Source organism: Mus caroli, unplaced genomic scaffold, assembly GCF_978045245.1.
Source record: "Mus caroli unplaced genomic scaffold, Mus_caroli_1 scaffold_1, whole genome shotgun sequence".
NCBI classification, from domain to species: domain Eukaryota; kingdom Metazoa; phylum Chordata; class Mammalia; order Rodentia; family Muridae; genus Mus; species Mus caroli.
In genome coordinates this window covers 105,197,879-105,220,122 of record NW_028227256.1, presented here as the reverse complement: position 1 = coordinate 105,220,122, position 22,244 = coordinate 105,197,879, and the positions used below count along the sequence as shown (strand labels likewise).

At 37.1% G+C, this 22,244-nt stretch overlaps 1 pseudogene; it reads right to left on the bottom strand.

Moving 5' to 3' along the window:
* Window positions 1–18,578: 18,578 nt before the first annotated feature.
* Window positions 18,579–18,708, bottom strand: LOC115032548 (U2 spliceosomal RNA; annotated as a pseudogene).
* Window positions 18,709–22,244: the final 3,536 nt, after the last annotated feature.

The window sequence follows — 22,244 nt, the reverse complement described above, 5'->3', positions numbered from 1 at the left end:
AGGTGTTGTTTGACCTGCCATCTAAATTTATAGTTCATATGCACAAACTTATCTAGATAATTTTTGTGTTCTATTTCCCAGTCAGATAGTAGTTAAAAAACAAACAAACCAAATTAAAAAAAAATGAAAATAGTGATAATCACTATGTCCACAAATCAGTGTGATATTTTCTGTGTTGAATACTGGAAGATAAAGCTAATTTAAACTCATTTTATGATGTTGTAGTAATTGTGCTTTGTTTTAAATGTTTCCTGTTGCAGTTTTTGTAAACTCTTATTGGTTTTCCATTGCCCTACATTTAAGTTGTTAAATGGGTGAAAATTTTTCTTACATATAATTATTTACTAAAAGAAAAAAATGATACACTGTGGTTTTTTAGCCTTCCAAATTGTTGTTTTAAATATTTCCATTGTCCTTCTGTATTTATCTTCCTCCCCTTCTCTAGGGAGGCCCCTGTTTTTCAATTTTTCCTGTCCTTGTATATATTCCTAATCTGTGTTTATAATCAAATATATACATGCACACAATTAAAATTGATGAAAAAGAGGCCACAAATTTAAAGAAGAACAAAGAAGTGTTTGGTTTGAAAGATATGGAGGTTTGGAAGGAAGAAAGTATCTGATACTATCTCAAAAATAAATATCCAAAAATTAACTTACCAGGTGGGAATCCAAGATACTTTAAGGAATAAGTATATAATTAATCAAGTTACAAGTCCGACTAAAATATTAAAATATTTTTTTTATTTTTTTTATTACGTATTTTCCTCAATTACATTTCCAATGCTATCCCAAAAGTCCCCCATACCCTCCCCACTTCCCTACCTACCCATTCCCATTCTTTTGGCCCTGGCATTCCCCTGTATTGGGGCATATAAAGTTTGCAAGTCCAATGGGCCTCTCTTTCCAGTGATGACCAACTAGGCCATCTTTCGATACATATGCAGCTAGAGACAAGAGCTCCGGGGTACTGGTTAGTTCATCATGTTGTTCCCCCTATAGGGATGCAGATCCCTTTAATTCCTTGGGTACTTTCTCTAGCTTCTCCATTGGGAGCACTGTGATCCATCCAATAGCTGACTGTGAGCATCCACTTCTGTGTTTGCTAGGCCCCGGCATAGTCTCACAAGAGACCACTATATCTGGGTCATTTCAGCAAAATCTTGCTAGTGTATGCAATGGTGTCAGCGTTTGGAAGCTGATTATGAGATGGATCCCTGGATATGGCAGTCTCTAGATGGTCCATCCTTTCATCACACCTCCAAACTTTGTCTCTGTAACTCCTTCCATGGGTGTTTAGTTCCCAATTCTAAGAAGGGGCACAGTGTCCACACTTTGGTCTTCATTCTTCTTGAGTTTCATGCATTTAGCAAATTGTATCTTATATCTTGGGTATCCTAAGTTTTGGGCTAATATCCACATATCAGTGAATACATATTGTGTGAGTTCCTTTGTGATTGTGTTACCTCACTCAAGATGATGCCCTCCAGGTCCATCCATTTGCCTAGGAATTTCATAAATTCATTCTTTTTAATAGCTGAGTAGTACTCCATTGTGTAAATATACCATAATTTCTGTATCCATTCCTCTGTTGAGGGACATCTGGGTTCTTTCCAGCTTCTGGCTATTATAAATAGGGCTGCTATGAACATAGTGGAGCATGTGTTCTTCTTACCAGTTGGGACATCTTCTGGATATATGCCAAGGAGAGGTATAGCTGGATCCTCCGGTAGTACTATGTCCAATTTTCTGAGGAACCGCCAGACTGATTTCCAGAGTGGTTGTACAAGCTTGCAATCCCACCAACAATAGAGGAGTGTTCCTCTTTCTCCACATCCTCGCCAGCATCTGCTGTCACCTGAATTTTTGATCTTAGCCATTCTGACTGGTGTGAGGTGGAATCTCAGGGTTGTTTTGATTTGCATTTCCCTGATGATTAAGGATGTTGAACATTTTTTCAGGTGCTTCTCTGCCATTCGGTATTCCTCAGGTGAGAATTCTTTGTTCAGTTCTGAGCCCCATTTTTTAATGGGGTTATTTGATTTTCTGGAGTCCACCTTCTTGAGTTCTTTATATATATTGGATATTAGTCCCTTATCTGATTTAGGATAGGTAAAGATCCTTTCCCAATCTGTTGGTGGTCTTTTTGTCTTATTGATGGTGTATTTTGCCTTGCAGAAGCTTTGCAGTTTCATGAGGTCCCACTTGTCAATTCTCGATCTTACAGCACAAGCCATTGCTGTTCTATTCAAGAATTTTTCCCCTGTGCCCATATCTTCAAGGCTTTTCCCTACTTTCTGCTCTATAAGTTTCAGTGTCTCTGGTTTTACGTGAAGTTCCTTGATCCAGTTAGATTTGTCCTTAGTACAAGGAGATAGGAATGCATCAATTCGCATTCTTCTACATGATAACAACCAGTTGTACCAGCACCATTTGTTGAAAATGCTGTCTTTCTTCCACTGGATGGTTTTAGCTACCTTGTCAAGATCAAGTGACCATAGGTGTGTGGCTTCATTTCTGGGTCTTCAATTCTATTCCATTGGTCTACTTGTCTGTCACTATACCAGTACCATGCAGTTTTTATCACAATTGCTCTGTAGTAAAGCTTTAGGTCAGGCATGGTGATTCCACCAGAGGTTCTTTTATCCTTGAGAAGAGTTTTTGCTATCCTAGGTTTTTTGTTATTCCAGATGAATTTGCAGTTTGCACTTTCTAATTCGTTGAAGAATTGAGTTGGAATTTTGATGGGGATTGCATTGAATCTGTAGATTGCTTTCAGCAAGATAGCCATTTTTTAATTGATCCTGCCAATCCATGAGCATGGGAGATCTTTCCATCTTCTGAGATCTTCTATAATTTCTTTCTTTAGAGACTTGAAGTTTTTATTATACAGATCTTTCACTTCCTTAGTTAGAGTCACACCAAGATATTTTATATTATTTGTGACTATTGAGAAGGGTGTTGTTTCCCTAATTTCTTTCTCAGCCTGTTTATTCTTTGTGTAGAGAAAGGCCATTGACTTGTTTGACTTAATTTTATATCCAGCTACTTCACCAAAGCTGTTTATCAGGTTTAGGAGTTCTCTGGTGGAATTTTTAGGGTCACTTATATATACTATCATATCATCTGCAAAAAGTGATATTTTGACTTCATCTTTTCCAATTTGTATCCCTTTGATCTCCTTTTGTTGTCGAATTGCTCTCGCTAGGACGTCAAGTACAATGTTGATAGGTATGGAGAGAGTGGACAGCCTTGTCTAGTCCCTGATTTTAGTGGGATTGCTTCAAGCTTCTCACCATTTACTTTGATGTTGGCTACTGGTTTGCTGTAGATTGCTTTTATCATGTTTAAAAATATTTTTAATTATAGGCTTCATAAAGGTAAATGAGCAGATGAAAGATCTAGGAATATTTATGCTTTATTCACCAACTTGAAATATTATAATGATATGTGTAATTTAGGGCCTTGTGTGTATTATTTTCCAGGAAAGAGGCCTTTCTTCTATACTCCTTTATGCTCATAATTGAACTTCATATTTCATAATTTACATCTTTTAAAGTTATCCCTCAAACAACTCTCAGCCTTCAACCAACTAAATATGGAACTAATGTAAGAGATGGTAGTGCTTATAAGAGAAGCGAAAAGCACAAATTTTAAAACATTTTTATTCAAATACAATAGTCCTTATTAATACAACATAATTCTTCCAGAGTTATGTTAAAGAAAATCTCAGATGTTCTACATTTCCATTAAAACTACGTTTTATGAGTAGTTTAGAAAATTTGGTATTATCTAAGGGGTAAATTGATCAGCAAACATATTCTTGAACCTTCATTTTTATCTGAAATTCATATTCCTCATATAGACAGGACTACTACCACGTTGGACTTCATTTTTTCCAGGAAACCACAGGATAGGGGAGAGCCAATTGCCACAAATTGTTATCTGACCTCTATGACTTCTTCCCTCTTAGCTTTTGCACACATACACATATACAGAAATTAAATTTCATGCTCATACTATATGAAGCAACATAAATAATTAAATATATTATAAATTCACCCTTTTTTCTGTTGCTTGATAAATGTGAGAGTATAGACAAATTTTATATTCTCCAGCTAAAAGTGTTGAAGATAGAAATCTCAGGTTTCAGTATATCCTACATGCTGTAATATTCCTAACTGAGAAAAGATTAACCACTGAGAAACATGGGTTTCTATCATAATCTATAATGGATGTGGTTTACAGATGAGATCCAGAGTTAAAATCTTGAGAGATGAGTAACAAAGCCATGGCTATCTCAGTCACCACAATCTTTACAGAACTGCCGTAGAAAGCATGATGACTACATGACGGTTTATATAAATATCATGTGATTTCAAAACTAATATTAGATGCATTTTATTAAGCAATACTATATATGTAAAATAAGATAAGTAGAGAGTGTCTCTGTCATGGAAATTAGGATGCAAACAGCAAGAGCGACTAAATAGCATAATAATCGAAATTACTTTTGCTATTCGTTTTATTTTCTTTACATATACGTTTTCAATTAAGTTATATCTGAAGCAATCTCATTCTTATGTCCTCTACTGTCTATTTATGCCTTTGAATTAATTTTCCAACATGAATATATCACTTCAAGAGTAGTAACTAATCATAAGTAATCATAAGTACTATAATATATTTTTACTCTACATCATAAATAATGAAACATAAAAGCTGTATTTTGACAACTTATAGCAATTGTATGACTCTTGCATACCTTATAATTTCATCAGGATTTAGATGCTCCATAAGTCCTTTGTTAGAAATCAGCAATCCTACATATTGAGAGATGTTCTTTTATACCAGAGGCAAGTGTGATGGTACTCTGCTGCCTACAATTATTCCATAGATACCGTTTCAGAGATTCAGTTTATTATATGATAAGTTTATTAATGTATATTTATGTTTTACAATAGATGTCAAAGTTTAAAAGGCAGTTTTTTATTTTTCTTGTTTTTTCATACTTATAGATATTAATTCTTGTACTTCCAAATGAGTGCAACATATTCTGTACTTTTGAACTGGAAACAGCATGCTGTACACCGAGCAAAGCAGCATTCCTCAAGTGGTTGTGTGTACGCATGTGAATACGTATACAGGTTCCCAGGAAAAGTTTTGAGATGTTCAACTGCATGGGACAGTAGAAATCCAGGTCAACTCTTTCTAAATATGCACATGTAATCATTTTGAACAGCCATTGTTATTTCAGCATCACTGACTCAGAAAACAACAATGGAATGTTGCTGCAAAGCAAATCTTATCACTCTCTGTGTCTTTTCAACCAGGGATGATTAGTTCCCAGGGCTTACAGGCTCTCAGAAAGATGATATAAATTCAGAGTATGAATCTTTCTTGAAATATAAACATGATCGAAAATCCATCTCTCCAGATAAAATTTATTTCATAGTAGAAGTTGTAAACTTAAATCTAGCTATGTGTGCAGGACATGTCCAAGTGATATATCTGTTGCTTTAAAAAATAATTCTGATTAGCATTGATTATCAATAGCTTTAGATATTTGTGATATCTCCCAGCAGGCTGAAGTTGAGTATATCAAACCTTCATTGGCCTTTCTGCCTCTGGCATCTTTTCAATGCTTAAAAATGCTCATTGCTATTGAGAAGGAAGAGCCAAATGCATGTTAAGCAAGTCATAGAGGGGGCTTACTATTTCTAAAAGATTAGTAATTCTCTATGACCTGAAAAGGAAAGTAGGATTTGAGTATCCTTTCTCTCTTGATAGCAACACAGACATTTTAGATGGAACTAGGTTGTAGCTTTGAAAGATTAGACTTCCTAACTAAGGACAAGATAGGTTTTAAGAAGCTACAAATCTCTCTGCTTTGGATCAGGTAGGGTGACATTCTCCCAGTGAAATGAGTTCTGTGATAAATATTTTCTCTGTTCTTCTCAAGATTTCTAATCTAAATCCATACATTATAAACTTAGCTCCTCAAAGCTTTAAAAATTGACAGGCTCCTGAGAAAATGAATAGAGTTGAATGAAAACAGCTCTCTTAATGCAGGCTTGATGAAGTGGGAGCAATGAATCAATAAAGCTAAATTTAAAAGCTTTCTAAACAATGAGCATGGCCTACATTTCATCTTCCTGTATACTTGAGGTGTTATATAATAAACCCTTTGCTGCTTCAAAAATCATCCACCAAATAGGATCAAAGGCATTCCTACCAATATATACCAATATATGTGTGTATATAATTTTGTTTTTAACTATTGAAAATGCTTTACTTTTTTTTTTCATCAGTGCTCCTTTTACATTATGCTCCATTCTCCTTGGCCATCACATTCAAAATAAATGTATGATATATGGATAGACACTGAGTTGATTGCTTTAGAATTGAACATTTATGACTTTCCTTATATAGGTCATGATGTTTTTAATGTTAGTCTAAGAAAATATTAAAGCATTTTAAAATGTTCACTTACATATCTTTTTAATTATTATCTAAATTAATTTTATGCATCCTATTCTGAAATTTAAACTTATGTATTAATGTCTTGCCCACCTGATGGAATCAACAATTGAAGTTTCAGAAATCAACTTCTAGTATTTGTTCCTGATTTCTTTTTTAAATCATTATTATTTCTTTACTCTTTTTATCTTCATGCCATCATTAAGTTCTCTCAACTATCTTATAATGGCTATGTAACTTTCAAATGTAGTATACAAGTTCTATCAGTCATATAAAATAAAGTCAATTTAACCCATTTTAGAAATTTTGCAGTTGGTTTTGTTTTTTTTGGTTTTTTTTGTTTTTTGTTTTTTGTTTTTTTGTTTTTTGTTTTTGTTTGGTTTTTTTTTTTTTTGGTCTTCATGCATTACCCAAAGAAACAAAAATAAAGCTTTCTTTATAATGCAAAAGAGTGAAAATTCTAGCATAACCATAGTGAAATATAAATCACAAATATGTAAACCCATCCACATTCACCAATGTGATACTGTCTTTTCATTGTGTTTATAATTAGGTCCACAGTTTATCATTTGAGCTTTGACAATCTCTGCTTTATGCTGATTTAGTGTCATGAAAATCATCCTGTTCAATAAATCATTCACTGAGGTTCTCCCTAAAAGGTGTTTGCTTTCTTATTGCCTGCCTGAGTTCCATTCTCCTAAATGGTTGCTCTATGTACTTTGGCCACATAGTGTATTCCATTTTTTCCTAGTTTCTTTTTTATCACACCATGCTATTCCTTTCATATCATTTGACTAATCATCATGTATGTCATATTATTCACTCAAGATTTTTTAATTGAAATTTCTCTAGCCCTTTAAAATAAGTTCAATTTAAGTAAAATACTTTTATTCTTATCTATTATGAATATTATGTGCCTATCTCGATGATTAAAATATACATAGACTAATGAAAAATTTAAATATACAGTAAAATGCTAACTCATTAAACACATGAACAAACTTATTTGTTAAGCACATGATAGTAAGAATATGATGTTTGTAGCAAGAGAAGTATCGTGGAAAGGGATTCTTCAGCAATTTTGCAATTCACTGAACCAGTATAGTTTCTTAGTTATATTTTAATCAGAATGGTAATCCAACATTCACAGGGCAAAGTAGATGCATTCTTGAATGTATATTGGAATATAGTCACTTCTAGTTCAATGATGAGTGAATCTACACTAAAACCAATACCTCATTGTTAAATGAAATTTGCTTAAAGATGAATTTTTCTCATATACTTATTCATGATAGAAATCACAGATTTGTCAAGCTGTGTAAATTCTTCCTAAGAAAATGGAACTATTATATTGGCTATATAGATTTTACAACAATATGACATTTCAACTTGAGTTTTACTGATTAGCCAAAACTTTGATGTAATATTTATTTGAGTTATGCCAATTGTTTTTATACCACCAGCTATTTTTATTTTGCAGAACATCTTTGTTACTCTGCATGTGTTGTTTATGCCTGGAAGCGTGTAGGAAGTCTCTGCTGGTGGCAAGAGGAGATAAGCTACTCTCCAGCCAGGTGAACAGATATCTATCTGTGGCCACAGCAACTAGCCATAAAACAGAACCATACCAGCAGAATGTGTGCTTATATCCATGCCAGAGAAAACAAACCATATTTCAGTGAATTAAAACAAGACCTATTTGAAAAACAGTTTGTGACAAAGAAAACATGTGTTTGTTTAGCTATAAATATTACCAAACAGAATCTATAAAATTGATAAAACAATAAATTCTTCCTAGCATAAGTATCAGTAGTATAAGACATTTAACTTTTAGGTTCTGTGTTTCATCAAAGTATCTCATGATTCAGTTTTCACAAATCATGAAGATATGTTGCTTTAAATTCTCTTTATGCCTACTCTGTGTGTGTGTGTGTATGTGTGTGTGTATATGAGTGTGTATGTGTGTATGTGTGTGTATGTGAGTGTGTGTGTATGTGTGTGTATGTATGTGTGTGTGTGTATGTGTGTGTATGTGTATGTATGTGAGTGTGTGTGTGTGTGTGATCAAGTATGCAGTCAGAGCCCATAAGTGAAGATCAGAGGATAGCTTGTGAGAAGTCACTTCTCGCCAGAGACTAGAGAAAAGCTATCCAGAGACCAGTCCACCTAAGGACCCATCCCATCTGTAGACACCAAACCATATAACTATTGCTGATGCCAAGAAGCACTTGCTGACAGGAGCCTCATATGTCTTTTTCCTGAGAGGTTCTTCCAACACCTGTCCAATATAGATGCAGATACTTATAGGCAACCATCCAACTGAGCCTGGGGATCCTAACAGAAGAGCTAGGGGAAGTACTGAAGGCATTGAAGAGAGTTGCAACCCCATAAGAACAATATTAACTAACTGGACTATCCAGAGCTTTCAGAGACTAGACCACAAACCAAAGGGTTTACATAGTGGGATCCAGAATTCTAGATACGTATGCAGCAAAGGATCTGAAATCAATGGGAGGTGAGGGAGGCTTGATGCCCCAGCATAAGGAGATAATACAGGGGTGAGACAGGAGTTGGTGAATGGGTGGAGGAACCCCTTCATAGAGGGAAAGTGGAGTAGGGTAAGAGAGAATGGGATGGGGGAGTTCGAGAAGGGGTAACTGGGAATGGGGATAGCTTTTGAAATGCACAGGAATAAAATAGTAAATAAAAATTAAGAGAAAAAAAGTTATTTCTCTCCATTGAATCCTGGTATCCTTTAACATCCCAGGTCTTTGGGACTAGGGGATGACCTTAGCAGAAATGCCTAATAGTTGGGAGATATAACCTGAAGAGACCAATTCCAGTAGATAGATCTGGACCCCAGTTGAAGCATGGGGCCACCCATCTGTCTTCAAACTTTTTGATCCAGAATTGTTCCTTTCTAAAGGAAATTTACAGGAAAAGGTAGAACTGAGACTGAAGGAAAGGCCATCCAGTGACTGGCCAAACTTGGGATCCAGGCACCAAACCCTGTCATTATTACTGATGCCACGTTGTTCTTGCTGACAGGAGCCTAGCATGGCTGTCTTGTGAGGGGCTCTGCCAGCAGCATGCTGAGACAGATAGTGATACAACCAAACACTGGACTGAGATCTGGGACTACTATGAAAGAGTTAATGGAAGGGGTGAAGGAGCTGAAGTGCGGGGAGGGGGTGGGGGCAAAGTTTGCAATCTCATAGGAAGAATCAACTAACCAGGACCCACTCACAACTCCCAGAGACGAAACCACTAACCAAAAAGCCTTTATAGACTGGTCAATGGCTCCCAGCACATATGTAGCAGAGAACTGCCTTGTCTGGCATTGGTGGGAGAAGATGTGCTTAATTCTATAGAAACTTGATGTCACAGAGAAGGGGGGATGCTGGTGGGGTGAAGTGGGGGGGGTAGTTATATAGGGTGAAGCTTCGTTTCAGAAGCAAAAGGGAGGTATAAAGGGGGACTAGGAAGGAGCAACATTTGTAATGCAAATAAATTAAATAATTTATTAAAAAAAAGAAGTGAGTTTTCTCATTATACCATGTGAAACCTTCAAATTAAACTCAGGTCAATAGGATTAGTCTCTTGTAAATGCATTTATCTGCTGAGTCCATCATCAGTCTCAAGCAAATTAATTTTTGAAATATATTTGGGCATAGACGTTCATATTTTCATTATGAATTAATCACATATCTGGTAAATACTAAATTTCAGAGAATTAAAAGTAATATTAAGTCATGACTAGCAATCTTTTATTTATAGGGAGATTTCATTCTATTATCCCATTTATACAAACATTAAGTGATATTAACCAAATCTTCAATAGCTCTACAGCATAAAGAAATATTGTGACCAAGAGAAGTTTTGATGCTCACTGATACCTCGAGTAAATGTCTGGCTCCAGGGAGTCTATGAGTGTAACTCTAGCTGAGTCTCCTAGCAGTAAGGCATATGGAGTCTGTGGAGGCCACTTCCTTTAGCCAGGCAGGAATCCCAGAGAAGGGATGAGTACATGAACCATCCTACAAAACTTTCAACCCAAAATTTGTCCTGCCGAGTGGGTGGGTGGGGGAGCGTGTGGGGGACTTTTGGGATAGCATTGGAAATGTAAATGAAATAAATACCTAAGAAAAAAGTGCAGGGACAAAGTTAGAGCAGAGACTGAGGGAATTGCTGGCCATTGACTGCCCCAAAGTGAGATTCAGCCATAAGCAAGAATCAGTTTCTGACACTATTAATGATACTCTGCTATGCCTGCTGGCAGGTACCTAGCATAACTGTCCTCCATAAGACTCCAGCAGACTGAAACAGATGCAGAGACCCACAGCCAAACATTAGATGCGGCTCAGTAAGTCTTGTAGATGAGTTGGGGGAAAGAGAGGAAGATAGAAGGGGTAGAGACTCCACAGGAAGACCAACACAGTTGACTAACCTAGATTATAATGGTTCCCAGAAACTAAATTACCAACCAGAATCCATACAAGACCTGGATCTATGTCCCCCACACAACTGTAGCAGATGTTCAGGTTGGACTTCATGAGTATTCCCCAACAACTAGATTGAGGGCTTACTCTGTCCATGTTACTTCCTCTAATAACTGGGCCATCTTTTCAGCATAATTCAGAAAGGATTTAGCATGTCCTACAGTGATTTGAGGTACTAGAATGATTTGCTACCTAGAGGGGACTTTTCCCTTCTCAGAGGGGATGGGGAGGGGGCTGTGGAAGAGGGGTTGTGTAAAGGAAGAACTGCGATTAGATGGGGACTGGGATGTAAAGTGAATAAGTAAATTGAAATATAAAGTGGGAAAAATGAAAAATTATAATAAACACATAAAATAATTTAGGAATGAACTGAAAATACTGCTAAATTTTGTCACCTAATTTTGCTCACATCTCTTTATTTGTAGCAATACTATGAAGATTCCCCATGAACTAATAGCATAATTTTAATATCCTGTATGTAACTTAAAAGGAAAGAAAATTTCAAGTTAAATCATAGGCATTTCTTTACACCCATAATAATTCAAAATGAATTGAGAACAAATGCTAATGAGAATGTGGAATAAGAATTTGCACCCATGAATTTGTACAAATACAAGATATTACACTTAAGGAAGGCACTGTTCTAGCTTTCTGTGATCCAATAGTTGTTCTTTAGTGTTGACTCATATAGCCTTTAAGCTGTTTAGGAGTGGACCATGTCACCATACAGAAGAACTGATAAGGTTATAGCAAGTTCCAAACCCCAATAAATCTCATAATTGAGAATGATAGAAGATGGAACCACCTCCTGACCAGATTCATATCCTGCAGCAGGTGAACATAATACCCAACTAAGAAGACAATGACAACTGGTAATGTAGCATAAAAATCTAGAGATATCCATGCTAATAAGGTATCTAGATAGGCCCAGAGTATTTAGCCAATGAGCTACCATTCTTGGCCATCACTTCCTCCAGAAGGTATTTAATCTCTAGTTCACCTTGAGTAGAACATATGCATCCTCATCTGTCATGAATAAAACAGTTTGGACAATTAAGGATAGTATCTTTCATCAAGGACTGCTGCAGTGGGGAGAGGGCTGGACAGTGAGCAATGTGGGTAGGAGTGGGGGACTGGGGATGGAGTTAGGGCATGGGAAGAGGTAGTCATCATTCAGAGCCACACCTAAGTCTCCCATACAGGACCACACTTCCAATCCCTCTGTTCTTATGGCATAGACTTGGAGTGAAAACAGAGTCTGTACAATCTCAGGCTCATTAGGGGACTTTCTGTCCCCCATTCAAACTTCCCTCAGTCCCCAGTGGCACATGAATGCACAGGAGGATGGGAACCACCATTCTCAACAAGCACATTTGGAGTTTTAGAACCACAGCCTCTGACCCAGCCCCGAAGTTTTCACCTGGAGAAACATGGGGGTGATTACAAATAATTATGTTCTTTTTTTTTTATTAGGTATTTTCCTCAATTACATTTCCAATGCTATCCAAAAAGTCCCCAATACACTCCCCCCCCCCAGTCCCCCACCCACCCACCCCCACCCCTTGGCCCTAGCATTCCCCTGTACTGGGGCATATAAAGTTGGCAAGTCCAATGGGCCTCTCTTTCCAGTGATGGCCTACTAAGCCATCTTTTGATACAAATGCAGCTAGAGTCAAGAGCTCTGGGGTACTGATTAGTTCATAATAATGATCCACCTATGGGGTTGCAGTTCCCTTTAGATCCTTGGGTACTTTCTCTAGCTCCTCCATTGGGGGCCCTGTGATCCATCCAATAGCTGACTGTGATTGTCCACTTCTGTGTTTGCTAGGCCCCAGCATTGTCTCACAAGAGACAGCTATATCTGGGTCCTTTCAGCAAAATCTGAAAGTGTATGCAATGGTGTCAGCTTTTAGAAGCTGCTTATGGGATGGATCCCTGGATATGGCAGTCTCTAAATGGTCCATCCTTTCTTCACAGCTCCAAACTTTATCTCTGTAACTCTTTCCATGGGTGTTTTGTTCCCAATTCCAAGAAGGGGCACAGTGTCCACACTTTGGTCTTCGTTCTTCTTGAGTTTCATGCGTTTAACAAATTGTATCTTATATCTTGGGTATCCTAAGTTTTTGGGCTAATATCCACTGATCAGTGAGTACATATTGTGTGAGTTCCTTTGTGAATATGTTACCTCACTCAGGATGATGCCCTCCAGATCCATCCATTTGCCTAGGAATTTCATAAATTCATTCCTTTTAATAGCTGACTAGTACTCCATTGTGTAAATGTACCACATTTTCTGTATCCATTCCTCTGTTGAGGGGCATCTGGGTTCTTTCCAGCTTCTGGCTATTATAAATAAGGCTGCTATGAACATAGTAGAGCATGTGTCCTTCTTACCGGTTGGAACATCTTCTGGATATATGCCCAGGAGAGGTATTGCTGGATCCTCTGGTAGTATTATGTCCAATTTTCTGAGGAACCGCCAAACTGATTTCCAGAGTGGTTGTACCAGCTTGCAATCCCACCAACAATAAAGGAGTGTTCCTCTTTCTCCACATCCTCTCCAGCATCTGCTGTCACCTGAATTTTTGCATTGAATCTGTAGATTGCTTTTGGTAAGATAGCCATTTTTACAATGTTGATCCTGCCAATCCATGAGAATGGGAGGTTTTTCCATCTTCTGAGATCTTCTTTGATTTCTTTCTTCAGGGACTTGAAGTTCTTCTCATACAGATCTTTCACTTCCTTGGTTAGAGTCACGCCAAGGTATTTTATATTGTTTGTGACTATTGAGAAGGGTGTTGTTTCCCTAATTTCCTTCTCTGCTTGTTTATCCTTTGTGTACAGGAAGGCCATTGTCTTGCTTGAGTTAATTTTATATCCAGCTACTTCACCGAAGCTATTTATCAGGCTTAGGAGTTCTCTGGTGGAATTTTTAGGATCCCTTATATATACTATCATATCATATGCAAAAAGCGATATTTTGACTTCTTCTTTTCTGATTTGTATCCCCTTGTTCTCCTTTTGTTGTCTAATTGCTCTGGCTAGGACTTCAAGTACAATGTTGAATAGGTAGGGAGAGAGTGGGCAGCCTTGTCTAGTCCCTGATTTTAGTGGGATTGCTTGCAGCTTTCACCATTTACTTTGATGTTGGCTACTGGTTTGCTGTATATTGCTTTTATCATGGTTCGGTATGGGCCTTAAATTCCTGATCTTTCCAAGACTTTTATCATGAATGGGTGTTGGATTTTGTCAAATGCTTTTTCAGCATCTAACGAGATGATCACGAGGTTTTTGTCTTTGAGTTTGTTTATATAATGGATTACATTGATGGATTTTTGTATATTGAACCATCCTTGCATCCCTGGGATGAAACCTACTTGGTCAGGATGGATGATTGTTTTGATGTGTTCTTGAATTCGGTTAGCGAGAACTTTATTGAGGATTTTTGCATCAATATTCATAAGGGAAATTGGTCTGAAGTTCTCTATTTTTGTTGGGTCTTTATGTGGTTTAGGTATCAGAGTAATTGTGGCTTCATAGAATGAGTTGGGTAGAGTACCTTCTGATTCTATTTTGTGGAATAGTTTGTGAAGAACTGAGATTAGTTCTTCTTTGAAGGTTTGATAGAACTCTGCACTAAACCCATCTCGTCCTGGGCTTTTCTTCGTTGGGAGACTATTAATGACTGCTTCTATTTCTTTAGGGGATATGGGACTGTTTAGATCATTAACCTGATCTTGATTTAACTATGGTACCTGGTATCTGTCTAGAAACTTGTCCATTTCATCCAGGTTATCCAGTTTTGTTGACTATAGCCTTTTGTAGAAGGATCTGATGGTGTTTTGGATTTCTTCAGGGTCTGTTGTTATGTCTCCCTTTTCATTTCTGATTTTGTTAATTAGAGTACTTTCCCTATGCCCTCTAGTGAGTCTGGCTAAGGGTTTATCTATCTTGTTGATTTTCTCAAAGAACCAGCTCCTCAATTGGTTGATTCTTTGAATTGTTCTTCTTGTTTCCACTTGGTTGATTTCACCCCTGAGTTTGATTATTTCTTGCCGTCTACTCCTCTTGGGTGAATTTGCTTCCATTCGTTCTAGAGCTTTTAGGCGTGTTGTCAAGCTGCTAATGTGTGCTCTCTCTAGTTTCTTTTTGAAGGCACTCAGAGCTATGAGTTTTCCTCTTAGAAATGCTTTCAGTGTGTCCCATAAGTTTGGGTATATTGTGGCTTCATTTTCATTAAACTCCAGAAAGTCCTTAATTTCTTTCTTTATTCCTTCCTTGACCAAGGTATCATTGAGAAGAGTGTTGTTTAGTTTCCACGTGTGTGTTGGCTTTCTATTATTTATTTTGTTATTGAAGATCAGTCTTAGTCCATGGTGATCTGATAGGATGCATGGGACAATTTCAATATTTTTGTATATATTGAGGCTTGTTTTTGACCAATTATGTGGTCAATTTTGGAGAAGGTACCGTGAGGGTTGAGAAGAAGGTATATCCTTTCGTTTTAGGATAAAATGTTCTGTAGATATCTGTCAGATCCATTTGTTTCATAACCTCTGTTATTTTCTCTGTGTCCCTGTTTAGTTTCTGTTTCCATGATCTGTCCATTGGTGAAAGTGGTGTGTTGAAGTCTCCCACTATTATTGTGTGAGTTGCAATGTGTGCTTTGAGCTTTACTAAAGTATCTTTAATGAATGAGGCTGCCCTTGTATTTGGAGCATAGATATTCAGAATTGATAGTTCCTCTTGGAGGATTTTACCTTTGATGAAAATGAAGTGCCCTTCCTTGTCTTTTGAAGTCAATCTTATCAGATATTAGAATGGCTACTCCAGCTTGTTTCTTCCTACCATTTGCTTGGAAAATTGTTTTCCAGCCTTTCATTCTGAGGTAGTGTCTATCTTTTTCTCTGAGATGAGTTTCCTGTAAACAGCAAAATGTTGGGTCCTGTTTCTGTAGCCAGCCTGTTAGTCTATGTCTTTTTATTGGGGAGTTGAGTCCATTGATATTAAGAGATATTAGGGAGAAGTAATTGTTGCTTCCTTTTATTTTTGTTGTTAGAGTTGGTGTTCTATTTTTGTGGCTGTCTTCTTTTAGGTTTGTTGATGGAATACCTTCTTGCTTTTTCTAGGACATGGTTTCCGTCCTTGTATTGGTTTTTTTCTGTTATTATCCTTTGAAGTGCTGGATTCGTGGATAGATAATGTGTGAATTTGGTTTTATCGTGGAATACTTTGGTTTCTCCATCTATGGTAATTGAGAGTTTGGCTGGGTATAGTAGCCTGGGCTGGAAATTGTGTTCTCTTAGTTTCTGTATAACATCTGTCCAGGCCCTTCTGGCTTTCATAGTCTTTGGTGAAAAATCCGGTGTAATTCTGATAGGCTTGCCTTTATATGTTACTTGACCTTTTTCCCTTACTGCTTTTAGTATTCTATCTTTATTTAGTGCATTTGTTGTTCTGACTATTATGTGTCGGAAGGAATTTCTTTTCTGGTCCAGTCTATTTGGAGTTCTGTAAGCTTCTTGTATGTTCATGGGTATCTCTTTCTTTAGGTTTGGGAAGTTTTCTTCTATAATTTTGTTGAATATATTTGCTGGTCCTTTGAGTTGAAAATCTTCATTGTCATCTACTCCTATTATCCGTAGGTTTGGTCTTCTCATTTTGTCCTGGATTTCCTGGATATTTTGAGTTAGGATCTTTTTGGATTTTGTATTTTCTTTGATTGTCGTGCCGATGTTCTCTATGGAGTCTTCTGCACCTGAGATTCTCTCTTCCATCTCTTGTATTCTGTTGCTGATGCTGGTATCTATGGTTCCAGATTTCTTTCCTAGTGTTTCTATCTCCAGTGTTGCCTCAATTTGGGTTTTCTTCATTGTCTCTACTTCCCTTTTTAGGTCTTGGATGGTTTTATTCAATTCCATCACCTGTTTGGTCTGGTTTTCCTGCAATTCTTTAATGGATTTTTGTGCTTCCTCTTTAATGTCTTCTATCTGTTTACCAGTGTTCTTTTGTATTTCTTTAAGTGTGTTATTAAAGTCCTTCTTGATGTCCTCTACCATCATCATGAGATATGCTTTTAGATCCGGGTCTAGCTTTTCTGGTGTGTTGGGGTGCCCTGGACTGGGCGAAGTGGGAGTGCTGGGTTCTGATGATGGTGAGTGGTCTTGGTTTCTGTTAGTAAGTTTCTTACGTTTACCTTTCGCCATCTGGTAATCTCTGGGGTTAGTTGTTATTGTTGTCACTGTTTAAAGATTGGAGCAGACTCTGTGTTCCACTCACCAGAAGTCTCAATATCCTGTGGTGGGTGTTGTGGGTAGCTGGCGGGTGTCAGCAGACCCTGCGCTCTAGCTACCCAGGTGCTGTTCAGACTGGAAGAGGCTTGTGCCCCTACTCAGGCCGGTTTTCTGCTTCCCTAACTAATGCAGTCTCAGGTCCCGCGTGCAATTGGATTGGAGCAGAAGCTGTGTTCCACTCACCACAAGTCTTAAGATCCTAGCTGGCGGGTGTCAGCCGACCCTGCGCCCTAGCTATGACCGGAAGAGCAATTATGTTCTTAGGGATGAAATTAAATAGGGATCCTTGACACAGAAATTCCTTCTTCACTTTCCTCTTCTCTATCCTTTTTTTCTTAGTAAGGGGTAGGGAGTTGAGAGAGAAAAGGAGGTATAGAAATATTATAGAAATTAGACAACAAAAAAATTACTGAATCTATTCTTTTAAACCATAAAGTATTATTCTAGAGTCATAATCTTGCATTGATAGAGATCTTTACATTTTAGTATAATGCTGGGGTTAAATTTTGGTACATTTACCCAGAATTTTGCAAATTGATAGAGGTTTAAGGGTTTCATTGGTATAAATATTTGTATATTGATACAAACTTTAATATTATTTTTGTTACAACATAGTATGTTTCAACTCAGATAGGCATTGTGCCTATGTAACTTATTTAAACATACAAGGATTAATCCCAGTTCATTTAATAACAGCTATTAGAAAATATTTTGAATAATTAAATAATGCAAGCCAATAGTCAGCCAATCAAAGTCTTAGTTATGTTAGATATTATTCTGAATTATCACAAAAAATATACATTCTGGTATGTATAGATAATGGTTACCTGGAGAGAGGGAATGTTGGTTTGATGAGATACACTATGAATAGATACATGGCCTTCAAAAGCATCAAAGATCAACAGAATAAGTCATTTAACATAATTTCATTTTAAAAAGATCTTTTAATGATGAGACAGATATGCTCCTGACAGTAACCCCATTGATCCACAAAGAAGATGATGATGATGAATGTTACCTCCATGTGGAGTTGCTTTATTTGTAGGAAACAAGCAACTGGGCAATAAGTTCCCTATCTTCATCGACTGACCAAGCCCTTTCAGTCATTCAATAGGATCCTGAGGGAGGGAGGGAGGGAGGGAGGAAGTAAGATAGAGATAAAGCAATTAGACAACATTATAGAATGTCCCCAGCCAGAACTGAAGCAAGTTTAGTTTTTTCCATAATCTCCTTTTATACTGTTATCAGTAAGGGGTATAAAAAAGAATAGGGTCAGTTCTTGGACAATAACAAACAAAGCATAAACAAAATAGTCAAGGAACAAAGCTCTGGAGGTCACTCCATTCAGGGACTTATCAAGATAATCTAGATAGAAGAAAAACATTCCTCAGCTGGATGTTTCTACACTTGATCTTAGCCAAAAGGCCGAGAAGCGATCAGCTGTATGTTTCTTAACCTTATTTTCTTGTCCTGGCCCAATGTCAAATGTTCTTTCCAATTTCTTTGAGGTGACTCCAAAGGCTTTCCACAATCTATGGGCAAAATGCTGTCCAAAAAGGACAAATGGACACAGGATAGTTGACAGCTACTAAGCTCTGCCAAACAGAGTAAGCTAGTCTTTCATAATTCCTGCTTCATTTAAAGTGTCAGTTGTTTAGGACCAGCAGGCTAAAGATAAATGCCTGAAAGTTATAAAACATATTGGGGATTGTTCAGGCAGTCCTCTATCTTCCTCATTTCTTTAATTTTTGGAAGTTTTGTTCCTTAGCTCCCTTCATAGTCAAATAATATTTGTTCCTTCTCAGTTCTCAGACTTGTTGGGGGGCGGGGGTAAGACTAGATTACTACAATCTAATAATTAAACTTAAGTTGGTCAAAGTTTTTTTTTAATTTTTTTTATATTTTATTTTTTATTTCCCTTTTTTTAATTAGGTATTTTTTTCATTTACATTTCCAATGCTATCCCAAAAGTCCCCCCTCCCCTTCCCCCTCCCCTCCCCACCCACTCCCACTTCTTGGCCCTGGAGTTCCCCTGTACTGAGGCATATAAAGTTTGGAAGACCAAGGGGCCTCTCTTTCCACTGATCGCTGATTAGGCCATCTTCTAATCTGGATCTGAAAAGATGTTTTTAGGATGGTAATACATGCTAAAATTCAAAAACAAAATTTAGATACAGTATTTTAAAGTCATTAAAATATGTTAGATCTAAGTTCCCAAATAATAACAGATTAGACTTTTTAAATATAACTATTACTTAATAATTTTCAGAAGTGTTTCATTATTGTTTGTACTATATATTTTTGTTTGTTGTAAGAGAAAGAGCCTTTTTAATTTAAGAAAAAAGGGAATTATGGTTTGGTCTTTTGCTTGTATTGAAATTCTAAATAATAGCCCTCAAGATGTGATTTTTCCCCAGGGACAAGAGAGTCTGCAGGTGCCTTTGTAAAATACCCAAATGATACAATGTAATCTTACTTCACCAAATTATCCCTCATTAGCAAATAAGGATGCCTACAGCCAAAAGGTAGGCAGAAGAGAGATAGGTAGAGTTCTCAGGTGCCTGGGCTTGTGGCTATGGAGATAATGAGAGGGGGAGGAGGAGCAGGAGCAGGAGGAGGAGGAGAGGAAAGAGTAGAGATGCCATAGGGTACTTGAGATATGAAAACATGGCCTTGTGTTTTGGTCAATTGGAGTTTAAAGCATCCCAGATGGAACATAGTAAATTATAATTTGGGTTTATTGAAGCAAAATAGGTTATAATAGCATAGAGGGGAAATATCTGTCCAGCTTCAGTACTGATTAAGGCTTATTATAAAACAAAAACTTTGTAGGCCGGGCGTGGTGGCCCACGCCTTTATTCCCAGCACTTGGGAGGCAGAGGCAGGAGGATTTCTTGAGGTCGAGGCCAGCCTGGTCTATAGAGTGAGTTAGTTCCAGGACAGCCAGGACTATACAGAAAAACCCTGTCTCAAAAAACCAAAAAACCAAAACAAAACAAAAAAAATTTTGTGTCTTTTATCCATAACTGAATGATCACAGGCAGGGCAAAATTCTCAGTTTGATATAACATAATTATGACAACACAAGAAAGGAAAGGTTTTAGGTTTCTGTGTTGTTATTGTGTCTAAAGTTGACAAGGGATTAATTGAGCAGACTAGTTTGCAAACTTGACACAAGCTAGAGTTATCTGAAAGGAGGGAAATTAATTTGAATATGCCTCCAGTCTAGCTGTTGGGTACTTTTTAAGTTACTGATTGGTGGTAGGGAAACCAACTTCTTGTGGATGGTACAATGCTACATTGGTAGTCTGGAGTTTTTCATCACAGCTGTAGTAACCTTATGTAAGTCATGGAGTTAACTATGGTTTTTTTTTTTTGAAGTCTCATGAAACAGCTCCCTTCCAAGTTAGCATGACTATTTGTATGGACCCCTTCCAGCCATGCTTATATAGCAATGCTAGTGAGAAATCATATATATATATGCAATTTCTAGGATACACAATATCACATAAAACTCCCTGTTCCTCTGGCTCTTAGAGTCTTTCCCCATTCTCCACTATTGGTCTTTATGCCATAGGTGTAAGAGTTGTTATTCAGGGTTTTTCTTTGTTTGGTTTTCTTTGTCTTTGTTCTGTTTTTTTAGAGGTTGAAGTGAAGGTTTATTATATATATGGAAAATCATAACCAGAGACAGAGAGACATATAGGAGAATCCAGAGTGATTGGCATGGCTCAGGGTCACAGTCACCCTGTGAATGGGGAGAGGACAGAATAAAGAAAAGCAAGGAACTAGTTAAAGAGCCAGGAGGCCCAAAGGTACAAAGAAGGCATGTAAACAAAATTGTTGGATTACCCAGGAAGGATCCATCCATCCCACTAAGCTAGAGTGGTCTGTGTAGGGGGTAGGGTGATCTATGTAAGGGGTAGGGTATGCCAAGCAGGAAAGGCCTATAATAGGAAGGTTGCAAGGAACAGGAAGAACATGGCAGTCAAGTCCGCTTTGAAATGTACCTTTGCCTTTTACTCCATGTTTGAAACCTAATACTTCAAAATTATTGTTGGTAATAAATAAATGATAAAGGGAGCTATGTAATCTCCTCCCTGATTACGTAGAGTCTGTAGCTTTTTATATCTTGATGTCATCAGTCAAGAGGCAGACTCATTACATGGTAGCTATTTTTTAAATCTTTATTTTCTTAAACAAGAGTTGAATCTAAGTTACGTATACAGTATACTCTAAACTAAAATTGAATCATATATAGTAGGTTTTAGCAAATTAAAATTCTTATGTATAGTTTTAAATTATAAGCCTTTTGTTTAAATTTAAAATTAAATTTTGTTACATATTATTTTATAGATTTTAAACTATACCTTGTGAATTTATGAAACTTGAGATATATTTTGTGGCATAGTCTTCAGACTTATTTTTGAGAGCAGAATGTAGAAAAATCAAAGAGATAAAAGATTTTTTATGTGTGAAGTTATAGTACCTTAGCTAACAGAATATGACATCATTTTATTGTGTTGCACAAAGTTGTTGCAATTTGGGAAAATTTGAAATTAAGTTTGCCATTCTTTGACCATTGATATGTACTAGTGCCGAATATAGTAAAAATCTGAATCTGTGGAAGAAGAGAGAGAGAGTCGCAAAATAGAACGAACAACTTACATGGGGATGTGAACTGAAGCAAGTAGGAGGGAGAGATAGCATACTGGGACTTCAGGCAGGAACTAAATGATCTAAGATGGGGTAGAAACCCCCAAATAATATTTACCATAACATATAGCTATGGAAAATTTTAGGAGCCAGAAAAGTGCCTCCTTTTAGGGAACAGCAGGCCAAAAACTAGAGAGATGAAAACAGCAGTTAGAAAGTAGGTAGAGAAGGGCACACATGAAAGAATTGAACTCTAGAATTAGGAATCAAATTCTACAGGTGAGAGAAGCCAACAGAAACATGATCCATTCAAACTT